Below are 17,973 nucleotides of genomic sequence, written 5' to 3' on the forward strand. Positions count from 1 at the left end.
TGAAATCAGGAGGACCTGAGTTCAAATCTGAACTCAAACCAAACACTTGATACTTACTATCAAGTGTGACCCTGGGCAAGTCACTTAACCCCAATTGCCTAAAAAAAAATTCACCCTAGTGAAGATAATGAGTACCAATGGGTAGAAATTATAAAGAAGCAAATTTCATTAAACATGCCCCAAAGTGAGATAGCCTCCTTCATGAAAGAGTGAGTTTCTTATTTCTGGAGGTGTTTTCTCCCCCCAAAGAATAGATAACCATTGATAAGGGATGTTTCAGAGAAAATTCCCATTTCAAGATTTAAGGGACTTAACTAGATTGGCTTCCAAGGTCTCTTTCAGAGATTAGAAATAATTGTTCCAATAAACCCAGAAAAAAGCACAGTTAGGAACCCAGTCTTGGATTCCAATTCCAGTGTTATTTCCATGACATACTGCTGCTAACAATGTAAGTTCTTTTCTCAGTACCCTCTGTTCGGTCATCCACAAACCTTCCATTCTCATTAGGTGGTAGTGCCTATTTTGTTAAACTCTATATTAGAGGATAAGGGATGATAAGAGATACTCCTGATTTTAAGAGCTATTTGGGGAGACAAGACTAAGACATATAGAACAACTAAGACAATACTGGCCAGTACATAGTAAAGTGCTGAACTCTGGGATATGGATATTGTTGTATAGGTATTCAGAAAAGAAGGGGAATCAGGAAAGGATAGAATACTCAGGTAAGTGACTACAGAGGTGAGATTTGAACTCGGTCTTAAAAGATACATGAACTTTGAATAGTTTGAGTGGAGATGGAAAGGATATTCCTGATTGGTGGAACAACATGATTCAAATTCAGAAATCAAGAACTCATATGATTTAGTCAGAGAGCAGTGAAAAAGACCTTCCAATTAGACTAGAGATTGTGTGTTGGGGAAATATTGGGGAATACGATTGGGGAGGATAAAGTGAACGCAGATAATGGAAAGCCTTGAAAGCATTTAGATTTGAATTGATAAGAAATAGGACATTAATTTTTCAACAAAAATACGATGGAATGATTATTTATGGAAGATGTTTTTTCAGGGTTATGGGTTGATATAGGGAGAACCTGGATTCAGGCAAATCTATTAAGAGAGTCTAGAAATAATTTGAGGCCTAGACTTAGATTATAGATGTGGAAACACTATCGCAGTGACACTGAGATATTTTAAAAGAAAATTTGACTGAATATGGAGGAGAAAAGGAAATGAAAAGAATCACAGATGACTGAAGATTCCAATAGAAGCAAAAAAAAATATAGCTAGAATAAATTTTAAAAAATCTCAAAACACTAAGATTGCAGAGAGTAACTGGTTGGCAGTGTATTAGAGGAAGACATATCATTTTGACATGCTGACTTTGAGGTGATGGTGGGACATTGATCTGAAAATCACCAACAGGCTTGTAGACATCATGTAAGACTTCATGGCTATGAGACAGTAGAATTAATTTCTGGAATCAAGACTCCCTCATCATTACATGTAGGATAGAGGAGGAGTAGAGAGTAGTGCATGCTGCCACAAGCATCTGGAATGCTGAGAATAGTGTCTGTCCATTTAAATGACTAACAAACAGGTTTAAAATCTTTTAGAACTACTTAGCATCAGCATGTACTCAATCTGCAGGTCTGAGGTCAAGGTCTGAGTTTTCCCTCACGAGCTAGAGCAGTGTTCGACAGAGAAGCCAGATTGGCTACACACCATGCTACTATCTCCTATGGCTCAGCGAACACCCTGGCATAATAGCTTTGCAGTGAAGATCTTCTGGCCAGTGCTACAGCAATATCCTGTTGCCACTACCACCATTGCAAAAGAGAATACTTATGGAATCAATATATATTTGAGTGAAAAATTGATGGTGGGTGCATATCATTGCACTAGTGTCCCCTCAGTGCCTACTACAGTGCTTTGTACATAGTAGGCACTCAGTAAACAAATCCTTGAATTGGTATAAACAAAGGTAATTATTGTAGTCATTCTCCATGTCCCACGAAATAGTTGAAAGGTTCCTCCCCATCTCCAATCTTTGTTCTTTGCAAATTAATCCAATTAGACATGCCCCAGTTTCACCTTGAAGGTAGAGCAGTATAGGAGAATAGGAAAAAATGCTTTTGGCAGGATGGTCAGTGAATGTTTATTGGCAGAGTCCTGTGAGGGAAAGAGCCAAAGTGATTTCTCTGAAGATGGACTGTGTGCAGAAAAGTCTACAAGTGCTGACAGGGTTTAGAGTGATTGGCAAGAAGGGAGCAAGTGAAGAGAGAGTTGGCCTTTCCCAGCAGAAGCCAGTAGGGCTATCAGCCAGAGAATTCTGACTACCAGCTGATTTTCTTTCCATTAATGAGGGAATATGAGACAAATAAATCTTCTGATCAAAATTCTGCCAGCCTCAGTTGGCTGCTGCAGTGGGAGAAAATGGGAGCTTGCTTGGACAGATAAACATTTTGTGGTGTATGTAGGGCAAGCCCTCTGTAATAAGAGGATGTGCAATTCTCCCTCCTTCTCCCTGTCTCTTTTCTCTTTTATTTTCAAAAGGAAATTGTCAAGGTCAAGAGACAACAGAAATATATTTTCTCCTTTAAATACAGTTGCAACAGATTTCCAATATAGCCTGAACTCAAATCAGCTCAAATAAAGCCCCTTTGGGAAATGTCACCATAAAAGAAGCATTTCTGCCTTTGGACAGCAATTTGTCCACCTTATAATTATCACTAATGCAATCCAAATGACAATTTAAAACATGCAATGTTTGCATTGCTTATGGTTAGAACAAATGCATCAATATCAGTCTTCAATATCACACTTCACATCAACACATTTTAAACTATGTTCTTAATAGAGTATGACAATGAGTCTTTCCAATTGTCCCAGGATCTTTCATGGTAAGTTCTTTACAGACCAAGATAGGAGCCAATATAAGAGAAGATGTTATATGGCTTCTTAATCTCTTCCCATTCTCACTGATGTTCTGTGATTTTCTCTGTGATGTCTTTCATGACCTGTCTTTCTTCAAGAAAGAACCAACTAAAATCTTTGATTGCCTGTACTAGTTCTTGGTGATGCTTAAGCAGTTACTGTTTTATCTTGGCACTGTTAAATTATATCTCAGTTACGTCCAAAGGTTGTATCCCTTCTACTTCAATTGGACTATTTAAGAAGGGATGAATTTACATATCTGTAGCTACCATCAAATCTGGGGTGTAATGGATGATATTCCCTACCATTATGTTGATGATTTTTTCCCACCAATGTGCAGTCCTATTGGAGTTTGGTAAGCTCATCATTTTGGGACCAGTATAAAATGTTGAGTATCTGTGGAGGGCAACAGATTAGGAAAGTTCAGTTCTCAAGCAGTGTTGTCCTAGTAGGGTAGCTCTCTACTATCACCAGATCGTTCTTGTTTACATGATCTTTTTTCCTGTGAGGTAAATAAGTCCTCTCACCATCTCATCTAATCTGACTTGACAAAAAGTATTTGTCTTATGAAAACTAAGACTTTATTAGACACTGGGGAAAATCTGGTGCCATTATGGTATATTTCTGCTATGACTGATCTTGTATCTCATACGTGTACTACACTATTAGCAGCAGTTTCTATCTTTACCAAATATTGTCCACTCCGGTCACAACTATTTTATGATGAGATTCTCATTAGGGAACAAATTAGGTCTATTATGTAAGGCACAATGGGGAGATATCCAGTGGTCATGGTGCTTATAATTTCCTCCCATTTGGCCTCTAAGTTGCTCTTCTAAAACTATGCAATCTTCTTTTACTTGGCTGTCCTTAATGGTGCCCATTTGGAAAGTGTTGGCTTGGTCAAAGAATTAAAAATATTGTTTAAGGCTGTCAATGATATTAGTAATCATAAATAAAGTTTTAAAGTTGTTTATTTGGGCTTTATCAGATAGTCTCAAAGCATTCAAAATGCTTAGAGTCATGTTGGTGGTGTCATCACCTCTGAATCCTGAATTAGAGACTTCTGTTCTAAGTGAGATGTCCCAGTGAACATAGCTACCAGTGATGATTACTGTCAGTTTGGCTCCCATGGCTGTTTGTGATTCTACTCCCAATAACTTTCTTTTATTGCCTGCTCATTTACCTCTCTGTCTGTGTTTTATTGTCTCTAAGATAATGTTTACCTCAACCTTCCTTCTAGATTATGGTTGGTATTTAGTTACATCAAAGTCCAATTTTCTGAATATCATTTTAATCTTTCACATGATGAAGTTGTCTTTTTCATGTAGTTAGTATGTTTGTTATTTACCATGACATTTCAGTTGTCACTAGAAATGTCCAGAAAGTGTAATCATCCACTCTGGGTAGCATATGGTGACCATACACCTGATCTCTCTGGGTACTGTATAGGTAATGCCAGTCGAGGTTGGGGCAATGATCATGATAAACTGATATATTAAAAAAAAAAGAGTCATAGGTTGCCCTTACTAGTGGTCTGCGAAGGGTAAGAAGAAAGTAATATGGACCTTGGCACACCTTAAAAGGGAGCTGCTAGTGAAAGCTGTCTTCTGTGAAGATTTTAGTTTTTGATGGGTGCTGTGGAAGGCAGAAAGTTTCAGTGACCAGATGCCATTATCAGTGGATCTTGTTCATGAGCATTATTGAGTTAACATTTCTGTCAAGGGTCAATATAGAAGTCATGACTAGAATTTTCACAGTCGTAGGTTATTGCAGTATAAACCAAGTGACCATATTGGTTTGATCTTACTATTCATCTGTGAAACTGAACTTTGGAGAAAGTGTTCTACTTAAGCGGACGATCATTTTCCTTTAATATTTGCAATATAGTTAATTACACATTTGCTTATGTTATGGAAAACAAACTTCAAAGCACAAAATGGTGACCTAATACAAAATGTAACTCGTTATGTCAAGGCGATAAACTTATCCTCACTTCAAGAAGAGATTCATTAGGTATTCAGAGAATTATTGAGTTGTTTTGCACCCAGAAGTTGTGTATTTTACCAGGAGGTGACAGAAGGAAATTGTTGCCTTGTATACAGCTGTGTCAAAGTGCATGGACTTCAAGTAGCTTTTTGTAGAACAAGGCATATCTACGAGAAAAGCCTTTGTCAGACAATGTGTCCTAATTATTGGTCAAGAAATACTTCATTGTCCTCATAGTTCTTGCAGTGTTCACATACTAAAGCACCTTTACACATGGTCTTCCAGAATATCCCAATAGAAAACCCCAAACCAGACACTTCCACCAGGAGGGAGAAATTTTGTAATACAAATGCATCTAGAAGAGAGAAGAGTGTTACTGGCTTCCACACTTGAAGTATAAATGATTGATAAGAGGTTTTGATAGGTTACTAAATTCCTCCCCCCTCCAAACAAAGTTTTAGAGATTAAGGCTAGGTGACAAGGACATGTAAAAGATGGGTTTGGGTTGAGGAAGAAAAACATGTCATATTTCATATTTTGTATTTGCCGTATTCCCTAAAAATGAAGACTGTATTCCAAATAGTATAACTCTGCTTTTAAGTTAACATGAAGTGAGAATTAAAATTCTGATTTCTTCAGATTCAGGGAATAATGAGAACGGAAGAGGGCCAAATGTTAATCTGTTTTTATGACTGTAATAAATGGTAAGATTAGAATATAAAATTTACTAACTTCAACTCTTATCTTTGTTATGTTAATATTGTCATCCTGTGTCTCTTCCCATTCCTCCTGTAAATGCAGCCAATTAAAGCTGATTTTTGATTTTGATCAACTGTGTCTCTTCAGGTCCAACCTACTGTGGAGTAGCTGAGAGTTGGTGTGTGTGTATGTGTGTGGGGTAGGGGGTCTGAGTGTTTCCACAACTTTAGTCCCCTACAGACTGAGCTAGCCTAATTCTCTTTGTTCCCTTTGGCCCCAACCCTAACTGAAGCCTGCAGACCGTTGTCCATCAGCAGCTATGTACCTGTCAAATACCTGAAGCCCTGGAGGAAAAATGTCAAAGAGTTGGAGTGTAGGTAATGAGATCAGAGATAGCAGAAAGAAAACCTAGCAGCCCTGAAGAGATATCTGTAGCTCATGCAATTAGCTGAGAGGAACCTCCCTTCTCCTAGGGCTGAAGTGGAGAGGAAGAAAAGGAGAACTGAAGGCAAAATGAGGTGAGGAATACCAGCCTTTTTTGTTTGTTTGTTTCTGACATGTAATCCAGTTTCTCAAATGACCAGAATGTCACTCACATTTTCCCTTTCAAAGCTGTTTCTGTTCTTAATTTTCTGACCATAGTGATTTTTCAGGGAAACGGAAATCCTTCCTCATGTGTTTCATAGTCTTCTGTTCTTTATTGTTTGCTGTGTCATAAAAAAGGGCCAAATGATGCTTCAAAAACCCTTCTTAGTCTTTCAATGTCTCCCCCTCCCCTCCTGACGGAATGCCTGTGGTCTGAAAAAGGCATAATGAAAGCACAAGGCATTCTTTATAGCCAGTTTCAAATGAGGTAGTGTTGCTTTCTATCTAATGCTATTGCCTTCAATGTAGCTTATGCCTCTCTGTTAATTTAAAATCTCACTATGTGGCACCTGGGTGTCTTAGGTTAATATTTCACTGGGGTTAGGAAGGTAACAGAAACAATTACCTTAAACTAGTTCCCTCCAAAAAATGTATTCTTGCTCTGTTCCTGTCAGTGTTGGGAGGTGGAATGGGCAGCATGGATATGATTAGTGGCCAGTTAAAAATAATAATAACTTTACCCCCAAATACATTGAGGGGGCTCTTTAGAACTTCTAGGCATCAGAATAGAATATATGATAAGTTATACTCAGTAAAACAAATGCACAATTTTGATGAAGGAAAAAAGAGATTCATTGAAATAAACAGCACATAGACTACAAAGGAAATGATAAAGTCAATAACTAACTTGCCAATCTAGAATAAGTTAAACTGTGCATTCCATGGACTATTAGAAAAAATGACTCTTCTACAATGAAAATCTAATTTAAGCAAAAATCTATATGCATATATATATTCCAAGTGTTCACATAGAGAGGATTTAAGATGGATAATAATAAAAGCAAGCATTTATATAGTACTTTAAAGGTTATAAAACATTTACAGATATTACTCTCATTTTATCCTCATAATTACCTTAGGAGGGAGGTATTATTATTCTCACTTTATGGATAAGGAAACTGAGCAACCACAGGTTAAGTCACTTGCCAAAGGTCCACACAACTAATAAATATCTATGATGGATTGGAATCCAGGTTTTCCTGACTCTAGGTAGAGTGCTTTATCCATTGTACCACTCATCTTACATATAGCAGGACCTGTCTGTATTTGAGACCATTTAGGCTTTATAACTCTGGATACAGAGAAAGAAAATGAAAGTGCTAAGAGGTGGAGAAGAGGAAAGTGATGAGAGAGACAGAGAGACAGAGACAGAAAGCACAAGACAGGAAGTACTTTCTGGGGACAAGTTGGATGTATGTGTGTGTGTGTGTGTGTGTGTGTGTGTGTGTGTGTGTGAAAATGAGGTCTGGAGTAGAGAGTGGGAATTCTCTAAGGGCTGAAATAAAATGGCTTTTATAAAGAAAAAAAATTATGGCCCAAATTATTCTAGCAACACTTACACCTGTCATTCTGTGTGGTTGTAGAGATTTTATCAGCTACTCTAATGTTGATCACTTCTGAGCTATAAAACATTTTCTTTCCATTACTGGAAGGTCCACCTTTCCCATCAGTCCTTACATGGCATGGCATGTGTTTTATGCTTATTACTGTATATTATCACTGTCTATATTGATGTCATGTCTCCCTACTGGATTGTAAATTCCTTCAGGGCAGTAAGCTTTTTTAGTCTAAATTTTGTATTTTATCCAGTGACTTCATACATTTTTTTATTGCATTTGTATTTTGTAGTTATCCCTTAGTCTCATTCTTCTTCTCAAAAATGTCCTTTGTTTCTGGACTGGTTTGTATTCTTAGGATAGTATTTGGAAGGAATTTATCTGACCAATGATAAATGAGTGACCACTACAACATTACTCTGCATTAAAGAAAAGTGAGATTCTAATCAGGTTGTGATTTTAAACTTGATAAATTCTAAAAGTAACCCAGATGAGAAGGGTAACCCAGGATCACATTTATAACAAATATAAAATAGTAAGGAAGAAGTTCCATAGTAGGGTGTGCCTGAGGCTGTCAAGGAGACTCAGAGCATCTTTATGAGGTTAGGCTGTGTAAGCTCAATGCTTCCTCCTTCCCCAATCCAGGCACACATTTCCTCCAGGTGAAGTAAGATTCTTCATCTGTCAAGTAAATGAGTTAGACTAACAGACCTCTTCTAAGTTCCTTTTAGGCCTGAATTTACAGTCCTATGAAGAAAAGCCTTGAGGGAAAAATAAGGTAATGAGGGATAACATAAACCTGAGAGAGTACGTGGAATGAGGGAGAGAAAATGGAAGTTCAAGGAGATTTGCCTTGATAATAGCCATTCAAGAGCTTATGGTTTGACTGAATTTACATGTGAACCTTACTTCTTGTTGTTAACTTGATTTTTTTCCTCTTCTAGTAGGTTGCCTCTCTAAGTCACCATGTAACTGCCTACTTTCTTAAAATGGTGTGGGAACCATGCCCCAACTCCAAGCACAAATTCTAAGGCAGTTGAATATCACCTTACACTCTAGATGAGATTATAACCCACTTTATAGGAAAAAAAAATCTTCAAGTAAGAGATAATGAATCAAACAACATTATGAGATGTAAGACTTTCGTAATAAATTCTAAGGTTTTGTTTTTTTAACTCGGTATGTTTTTCAGTCATCATCATAGTAATTCAATGTTAGAATTAGATGCAAATCTACACACAGTATTACCCAAACTTATTACAGGGAAGAGCACTGAGACTTTCTTGAGATACCATACAATATGATAAACATTTATGAATGCCTTCTACATACTAGGCACTGGGCTTAACTTAGTGTTTCAGTTTTGTGCCATTTGTTTTCCTGCTGTTGAATCCACTTTACCTGTGTTTAAAATGTGTTTTTTTTTTGTTGTTACATGAATAGCATTGTCATAAATGCTACAGGACCATTTTAGTTTGTTTTTGTTAAACCACATCTATAGTATTGTGTTCACTTCTAGGTACCACAGTTTAGAAGAAAGTCTGGTAAGTGAGTGTGAGTCCTTAAGAGGGCAACCAGGATGGTGATGATTGTGGAGATCATGACATCTGAAGATCAATTTGAAGAAGCTAAGGATGTTTGGCCTGAAGAAGAGATGAGCCAGGGAGGACATGATAACTGTGTTCAAGTATCTGAAGGTAATTATATTGTGACACTGGGCCTGGAGGTAAGAAGCTCTGAGTTCAAATCTGGACTCAGATACTTACTAACTATATGACATTTAGCAAGTTCCTTAACCTTTGTCTGTCTAAGTTTCCTAATCTGTAAAATGGTGGTAATAATAGTACCTGCCTTCATGGGTTGTTGAAAAGATCAAATGAGATATTTGTAACATGTTTTGTAAACTTTAAAGCACTATAGAAATAATAGCTATCATCATCATCATCATCATCATCATCATCATCATCGTCATCATCATCATCATCATTGTCATCATCATCATGTTTGGCCCCAGAAGACATAACCAGTAGCAATGGGTAGCAGTCATAAATAAGGAAATTTAGATGTGATATCATGAAAAACTTCTGAATGAGTAACTCAATAAAAATAGAATGGGTTCTCTTTTAGCCTATAATGGGATTCTTCATCATTAGAACTCTTCAAGAAGAGCCCAGATGATCACTTTTCATTCACACTAGAGTGGAGCTTCCTTTTCAGGAATCAGTTGGACTAAATGGCTACTGAGGTGTACTATGAATCTAAAATTCCATTACTCTGTGACATCCCAAATCCATTAATGCATTTGGATAGAGTGGCCTTAGCTTGAGTCATAGGCTGATTCTGCAAAATGTCACAACAGTCATTAGTATTATTTGAGGGGGCCATGGGGGCTTACTGAATAGGGGGTGACACGGTCAGGCTCATGCTTTAGGAAAATCATTTTTGCAACTGAATGGAGGGTGGACTGGAGTGAAGAGAAGCTTGTGGTAGGCAGATCAACCAGTAGGTTACAATAGTCCAGGAGTGAGGTGAAAATAAGCACTTGCACCAGGATGGAAGAAGTATCAGAGGAGGCATATTCTAGAAATGTTGCAAAGGTGAAATTGGTGGCCCTTGGCAATAGATTGGATATGGAACATAAGCAATAGTGAGGAATCAAGGATAACTCCTAGACTGCCAGTATGAGGGACTGGGAGGATGGCAATTCCCTCAATGGTAATAGAGAAGTTTGGAAGTGGAGAGTATGTCTTGTTTGTTCCTAAGCAGAGAAGGAGCTAAGGAAACTTTTCCTATGAGAAGAAACTGAGGTGGCAACCACCAAATTGGATTTTGTTCCAGGTCATCCTTCCTGTCAAGCTCCCCTTTTCTGTATCTTATTGATTTTTAAAAAGAATTTTTCCCTTGTAATTTTTTTTTTTTTAGGCAATTGGGGTTAAGTGACTTACCCAGGGTTACACAGCTAGTAAGTGTCAAGTGTTTAGTCTGAGGCTGGATTTGAACTCAGGCCCTCCTGACTTCAGGGCCGGTGCTCTATTCACTGTGCCACCTAGCTGGCCCTCCCTTATAATTTTTAACTGATTTATATTTAACATTCATTTAAAAAACTTGAGTTTAAAATTCTTTCCTTCCCTTCAACACCTTCCCCATACATTGAGAAGGCAAGCAATACATCAGTTATACATGTGAAGTCATGCAAACTGTATTTCCCTATTAGCCATATTGCATAAAATTTAAAAAATGAAGAAAAGAAAAAAATATGCTTCAGTCTGCAGAGTTCATTTGTCTCTCTGGAGGTGGAAAGCATTTTTCATCATAGGTCCTTTCAAACTGTCTTAGACCATTGTCTTGATCAGAGCAGCTAAATCGTAGTTGATCATCATTATAATATTGCTGTTACTATGTACAATGTTCTCCTGGTCCTCTTTGCTTCAATAAGTTTTCCCAGGTTGTTCTGAAACAGTAGTTTCTTTTTACATCTGAAATATCATTTTTTAAAATAGCACAATGGTGTTCCATCACAAATCCCAGTTGATGGCAGCCTTTTGATTTCCATTTCTTTGCCATCACAAAAAGAGCTGCTATAAATATTTTTGCACAAATAGGTCCTTTCCCCTTTTCTTTGATCTCTTTAGAACACAGAACTAGTAGTGGTATTGCTGAGACAAAGGTTTTGCACAGTTTTCTAGTGTTTTGGACATAGTTCCAAATTGTTCTCGAGAATGGTTGGATCAGTCCACAACTCCATTAACAATGCATTAGTGTAGCTATTTTCCCACATCCCCTCTTGTTTTTATCATTTTCCTTTCTGTCATAGTAGCCAATTGATAGATTGAGGTGGGGTCTCAGGGTTGTTTTTGTTTGAGTTTGTATAGGGGCAGCTAAGTGGTGCAGTGGATAGAACACTGGCCCTGAAGTTAGGAGGACCTGAGTTCAAATCTGGCCTCAGTCCAAACATTTGAGACTTACTAGCTGTGTGACCCTGGGCAAGTTACTTAACTCCAACTGCCAGAAAATAAACCAAAACATTTTGAATTTGTATAATCAATTGTCTTTCAGAGCATTTTTTCATGTAACTATTAATAGCTTTGATTACTTCTTCTGAAAACTTTAATATCCTTTGACCATTTATCAATTGGGAAATGGCTCTTATTTCCATAAATTTGACTCAGTTTTCTGTGTATGTGAGAAATTAGACATTTATCAGATAAACTTGCTGTGAATATTTTTTCCTAGTTTCCCGCTTTCTTTTTTTCTTTGGCTGCATTGGTTTTATTTGTGCAATTTTTAATTTCATGTTTTCAAAACTATCTATTTTACTTCCAATGATCCTCTTTAATTCCTGTTTGGTCATAAACTCTTCCTTTACCCATGGATCTGAAAGTTACAAATTTGCATACTCCCCTAATTTACTTATGACACCACCCTTAATGTGTAAATCATGTAACCATTTTGACATTATTTTGCTATATAGTGTGAGATGCTGTCCTAGACCTAGTTTCTGCCAAACTGCTTTCTAGTGTTCATAGCAATTTTGTGAAATGGTAAGTTCTTGACCCTAAAAGCTTGCATCTTTGGGTTTATCAAATGCTAGATTACCAAGGTAATTTACTACTGTGTTGTATACCTAATCTATTCCATTTATTCACCAGTCTATTTTTTAGCCAGTACTAGATTGTTTTGATGATTGCTGCATTGTAATGTAGTTTGAAATGTGGACCTACCAGACTGCCTTCCTTCGCTTTTTTTTTTGAAAAAATAAATACTCTTGATACACTTGACCTTTTGTTTTTCTAGATGATTTGTTAAAGTATTTTTACTAGCTCCATAAAATAATCCTTTGGCAGTTTGGTATGGAACTGAAAAGTAAATTGATTTTGGTTGAATTGTCACTTTTATTATATTGAATTGGCCTACCCATGAGCAATTAATGTATCTCCAGTTGTTTAGATATATCTTTATTTGTGTGAAATGTTTTGTAATTGTGTTCATATAGTTCGTGGGTTTGTCTTGGTGGGTAAACTCCCAAGTATTTTATAATGTTTAGGTTATTTTAAATGGAATTTCTCTTTCTATCTTTTCCTGCTAGGTTTTTTTTTGGTAATATATAGAAATGCTGATGATTTGTGTGGGTTTATTTTATATTGTACAACTTAGCTAATGGCAATTTTTTCAACCTGTTTTTTAGTTGACTCTCTAGGATTTTCTAAATATACCATCATATTGTCTGCAAAGAGTGACAGTTTTGTTCCCTCACTGTCTATTTTAATTTCTTCTAGTTTCTTTTTCTTGTCTTATTCCTAAAGCTAGCATTTTTAATAAAAATTGAATAATAGTATAGTAATGGGCATCCTTGCTTCTCTCCTGATATGATTGAGAAGACTTCTAGTTTATCCCCATTAAAGATGTTTGTCCAAGGTTTTATATTGATACTACTTATTATTTTAAAAAAGAGTCCATTTATTCCTATTCCTTTCAGTATTTTTAATAGAAATGAGTGTTATATTCCTTCAAAAGCTTTTTCTGCATCAATTGATATAATATGTTTTTTTTTTGACATGGCCAATTCTGCTGATTGTTTTCCTAATATTGAACCAGCTTGGTATTCCTGGTATAAATCCCACAAGATCATAGTGTATGATCTTTCTGATATATTGTTGTAATCTCTTTGCTGGTGTTTACTTTTTTTTACATCAATATTCATTAGGGAAATTGGCCTACAGCTTTCTTTCATCATTCTTGCTCTTCCCATGTGTATCAAAGCCATATTTGTGTAATAAAAGGAATTTGGTAGAATTACTTCTTTAGCTATTTTTGAAAAAGCAGTTTATACAGTATTGGGATTAATTGTTTCTCAAATGTTTGGTAGAATTCACTTGTAAATCCATCTGGTCTTGAGCATTTTTTCTCAGGGAGTTATTAATGGCTTGTTTAATTTCTTTTTCTAAGATACGTTTATTTAAGTATTCTATTTCTACTTCTATGCCTCTGGATAATATATACATATATGTATATATATATCATAAATATGTAAATATTCATTCATTTCACTTTGTCAGTTTACTGGAATGTAATTGGGCAAAATATCTTTTTATAATTGCTTTAGTTTCATGTCATTGGTGGTGCATTATCCCTTTTCATTTTTGATTCTGGTAATTTGGTTTTCTTCTTCCTTTTTTAAGTAAAATTAATCAACAGTTTATCATTTTTCCCTAAAGCCAGCTCATATTTTATGTATTCGTTCAATGCTTTTTTAACCTTCAGTTTTATTAATCTCCTTTTTTCATTTTGAGGACTTTTATATTGGTGTTTAATTGGGGATTTTTATTTGTCCTTTTTGTAGTTATTTTAGTTGCATGCCCAATTCACTGATCTATTCATTCTCTCCTTTATTGATGTATGTTTTAAAGGTATAATTTTTCTTCTAAGCACTGCTTTGGCTGCACTCCACAGATTTTGATATGTTGTCTCATTATTCTCTTTAATGAAATTATTGTTTCTATGATTTATTCTATGATTCACTCATTCTTTAGGATTATATCATTTAGTTTACAATTATTTTTAATCTATGCTTTCATGGCCCTTTTTTGAATGTAATTTTTATTGCAATATTTTCTGAAAAGTGTATATTTAATATTTCTGCTTTTCTGCATTTGTTTTTAAGGTTTTTATGCTTTTATGCTAATCAGTTTTTATGAAGGTGCCATATATATCTGTGAAAAAGGCACACTCCTTTATTTTTCCATTCAATTTCCACAGAAGTCTGTCATATATATAACTTTTCTAAAATTCTTTTTATCCCCTTAACCTTTTTCTTATTTATATTATGGTTAGCTTTATCTAGCTCTGAGAGGGGAAAATTCATTTAACTTTTCCTTTAAGAATGTGATGCCATGCTGTTTAGTGCATATATGCATATACACACATACATACATATGTACACACGTATATCTGTATATATCTATATATAAGATAGAATGCTGGTCCCTGGAGTTACTAGCTCTGTGACCCTTGGCAAGTCACTTAACCTGGTTCACCTCAGTTTCCTCATCTGTAAATGGGCTGGAGAAGGAAATGGTAAGTCATTCCAGTATCTATGCCAATAAAACCCCAAATGGGGTCATGGAGAGTTGGACATGACATTTTTTCCACTCGCACTCTTATTTGATTTTGAAAATAATTTTTAGCTCTTTCAGGAATTCTTGTTGTGTTTATGTACAATTGAATTTTTTCTTTGATTCTTTTCTTGTAGCTATTTTTAAAAATCTTTTTGACTTCTGAGTATATATCTTGATCTTCCCTGCCACCATAATAGATTTTTATGGTCAGGTTCTTTTTTTATTTGCTCACTTTTCCAGTCCATTTCTTGACTTTGAATTTTACGTCAAAGTTGGGCTCTACTCACCTGCATGGGGTTGTGGTGGATACTGTCCCAACCTTCAGGCTTTTTTGTAATGCTGTTTTCATAGCTAGTTCTGGGGGTTTAAACATTTTTGGCATTTCCAATGTGGTGTCATCTGGGAAGAGATGTGGTTGCTGCTCTACTGAATTTTACTCTAATCCTTATGGTGGAAATGCCCTTGATCCCTTGCTGACACAACTGCTACTGTTCCTTATGGTCCCTACTTCTTTGTCAACTCAATTGCTCTTTTCTGCCCTGAAATTGTGATCTTGAAGTGGGTATAGGCAATGGAGTTGCAAAGCAGTGCTTAGTTTTGTGACTAGTGCTAACACAGGAATCTTTTGTAATCTCATTCTGACCTATTGCCTGATCCCCTTAACATTTCTGACTTGAGAGCTCCCAAATTTGCTGCTACTGTTGCTACCCTCAAAAGTGTGGCTTGTTTGCTTAGATACTAAAGTGGTTCTAGAGATGGCCTGGGAGAAGAGAATACTCAGATGGAAGAACTACTAATCATAGTGGAGAAAGCAGATTGCTTGACTCCCCAAGATCTGAGGGTCGATTGAGCATTGTAGGATTTAAAGGTGGAAGGTGCCTTAAAGGTCATGTACTTTATTTTACAGGTGGGGAAACTGAAGTCCTAAAGAAGGAATGATTTGCCAAAGGACTCATAAGGAGTAAGTAGCAGATAGGGGGGCAGAGACAAGATGGCAGAGTGAAAGCAGTGACTTGCTTGAGCTCTCCCCCAAACCCCTCCAAATACTCATAAAAAATGGCTCTAAACAAATTCTGAAGCAGCAGAACCCACAAAAAGACAGAGCGAAACAAATTTCCAGCCCAAGACAACCTGGAAGATTGATCAGAAAAGTGTATCTGGGAGCATAGCGCAGCTGTGGGTGTGCAGGCCACAGCAAACCTGGAGCAGGCCTCAGAGGACTGAATCGCGGGCAGCTGTGGTGGTTTCCAGACTCCTCAATCCACCAATGCCAGAGAAAACTTAGAAGGTCAGTGGGAAAAGTCTGTTTCTGTGGTGCTCAGAGAGAAAGGCGGGGTTTCAGCTCCATTCCCCAAGCATGTGGCCCTGGGGGGCCAGCTGCTTCCCAAGCTTCTGGCCCACAGACTGAAGGGGAATCCAGTGGCTGATCAGAGAGGGATTGCAGGGATCTCTTTGCCAGTGCTGAGGCAGGAATCTCTTGCTTTGCCCGTGTTTGGATCTGGGTCACAGTTCTGGGCATGGTGCTGGGGTGAGGAGGAGCACTGGCGTGGAGCTTGTAGTGGCTGTGAAGAGGACCCCCTCCTCACAGTTACAGGACAGAAAGGAGTACTTGTGGTCACAGGGCAGGAAAGGAGTAAACACCTCGCCCCTTATCATACCACATTGGAAGAACTGAAAATTTACAGGTCCATACAAGTATCTCTGAAAACAGCTATACAAACCCCTGAAGCTTGGGACAGTACACTCTCCACATTGGAAGCAGACTCTTACCTTAACAAAGAGTTTAAAACTCAAGTAATTGGCTGGGATCATGAGCAAGCAGCGCAAAAAGAGTCAGACTATATTATCTTACTTTGGTGAAAAAGAAGATCAAAATATACAACCAGAAGAAGACAACAAAGTCAAAGCTCCTACATCCAAAGCCTCCAAGAAAAATATGAATCAGTCCCAGGCCTTGGAAGAGCTCAAAAGGGATTTTGAGAAGCAAGTAAGGGAAGTAGAGGAAAAACTGGGAAGAGAAATGAGAGTGATGCAAGAAAATCATGAAAAAAAGTCAACAGCTTGCTAAAGGAGACCCAAAAAAATACTGAAGAAAATAACACCTTAAAAAATAGCCTAACCCAAATGGCAAAAGAGGTCCAAAAAGCCAATGAGGAGAAAAATGCCCTAAAAAGAAAAATTGGCCAAATGGAAAAGGAAGTCCAAAAGATTACTGAAGAAAATACTTCCTTAAAAATTAGAATAGAGCAATTGGAAGCTAGTGACTTTATGAGAAATCAAGACACTGTAAAACAAATCAAAGAATGAAAAATTAGAAAACAATGTGAAATATCTCATTGGAAAAAACAACTGACCTGGAAAATAGATCCAGAGAGAGAATTTAAATTATTGGACTATCTGAAAGCCATGATCGAAAAAAGAGCCTAGACATCATCTTTCAAGAAATTATCAAGGAAAACTGCCCTGATATATTAGAACCAGAGGGCAAAATAGAAATTGAAAGAATCCACAATCTCCTCCTGAAAGAGATCCCCAAAGGAAAACTCCTAGGAATATTGTAGCCAAATTCCAGAGTTCCCAGGTCAAGGAGAAAATATTACAAGCTGCCAGAAGGAAACAATTCAAGTACTGTGGAAACACAATCAGGATAACACAAGATTTAGCAGCTTCTACATTAAAGGACTGCAGGGCATGGAATATAATATTCTGGAGGGCAAAGGAGATAGGATTACAACCAAGAATCACCTACCCAGCAAAACTGAGTATAATCCTTCAGGGGAAAAAATGGTCATTCAGTGAAATAGAGGACTTTCAAGCATTCTGATGAAAAGACCAGAGCTGAATAGAAAATTTGACTTTCAAATACAGGACTCAAGTGGAACATGAAGAGGTAAACAGGAAAGAGAAATCATAAGAGACTTATTAAGATTGAACTGTTTACATTCCTGCATGGAAAGATGATATTTATAACTCATGAGACCTTTGTCAGTATTAGGGTAGTTGAAGGAAAAAAATTATATGTATGTGTATATAGATAGATAGATAGATAGATAGATAGATAGATAGATAGATAGATAGATAGATAGAGGGCACAGGGTGAATTGAAGATTAAGGGGTCATATCTGGAGAATAAAATTAAGGGATGAGAGAGGATTATACTCGAGAAGAAGAAAGGGAGAGGTAGAATGGGGTAAATTATCTCACAAAAAAAAACAGAAAAGAAAAGTCTCTTACAGTGGAGGGGAAGCA

At 36.8% G+C, this 17,973-nt stretch overlaps 1 long non-coding RNA gene across 1 annotated transcript in view; it reads left to right on the forward strand.

Annotated features, from left to right (window-relative positions):
• LOC110209019 (uncharacterized) overlaps positions 1–16,543 on the forward strand; it is a 45,385-nt gene extending 28,842 nt beyond the window's left edge. Inside the window, exons 2-3 of the long non-coding RNA XR_002324711.2 lie at positions 9,129–9,306; positions 15,632–16,543. This is a non-coding gene — a long non-coding RNA (uncharacterized LOC110209019). The remainder of the gene's footprint in view (positions 1–9,128; positions 9,307–15,631) is intronic.
• Positions 16,544–17,973: the final 1,430 nt, after the last annotated feature.

The sequence above is a fragment of the Phascolarctos cinereus genome, unplaced genomic scaffold, assembly GCF_003287225.1.
Source record: "Phascolarctos cinereus isolate Bilbo 61053 unplaced genomic scaffold, phaCin_HiC Scaffold_2;HRSCAF=192, whole genome shotgun sequence".
Classification (NCBI taxonomy): domain Eukaryota; kingdom Metazoa; phylum Chordata; class Mammalia; order Diprotodontia; family Phascolarctidae; genus Phascolarctos; species Phascolarctos cinereus.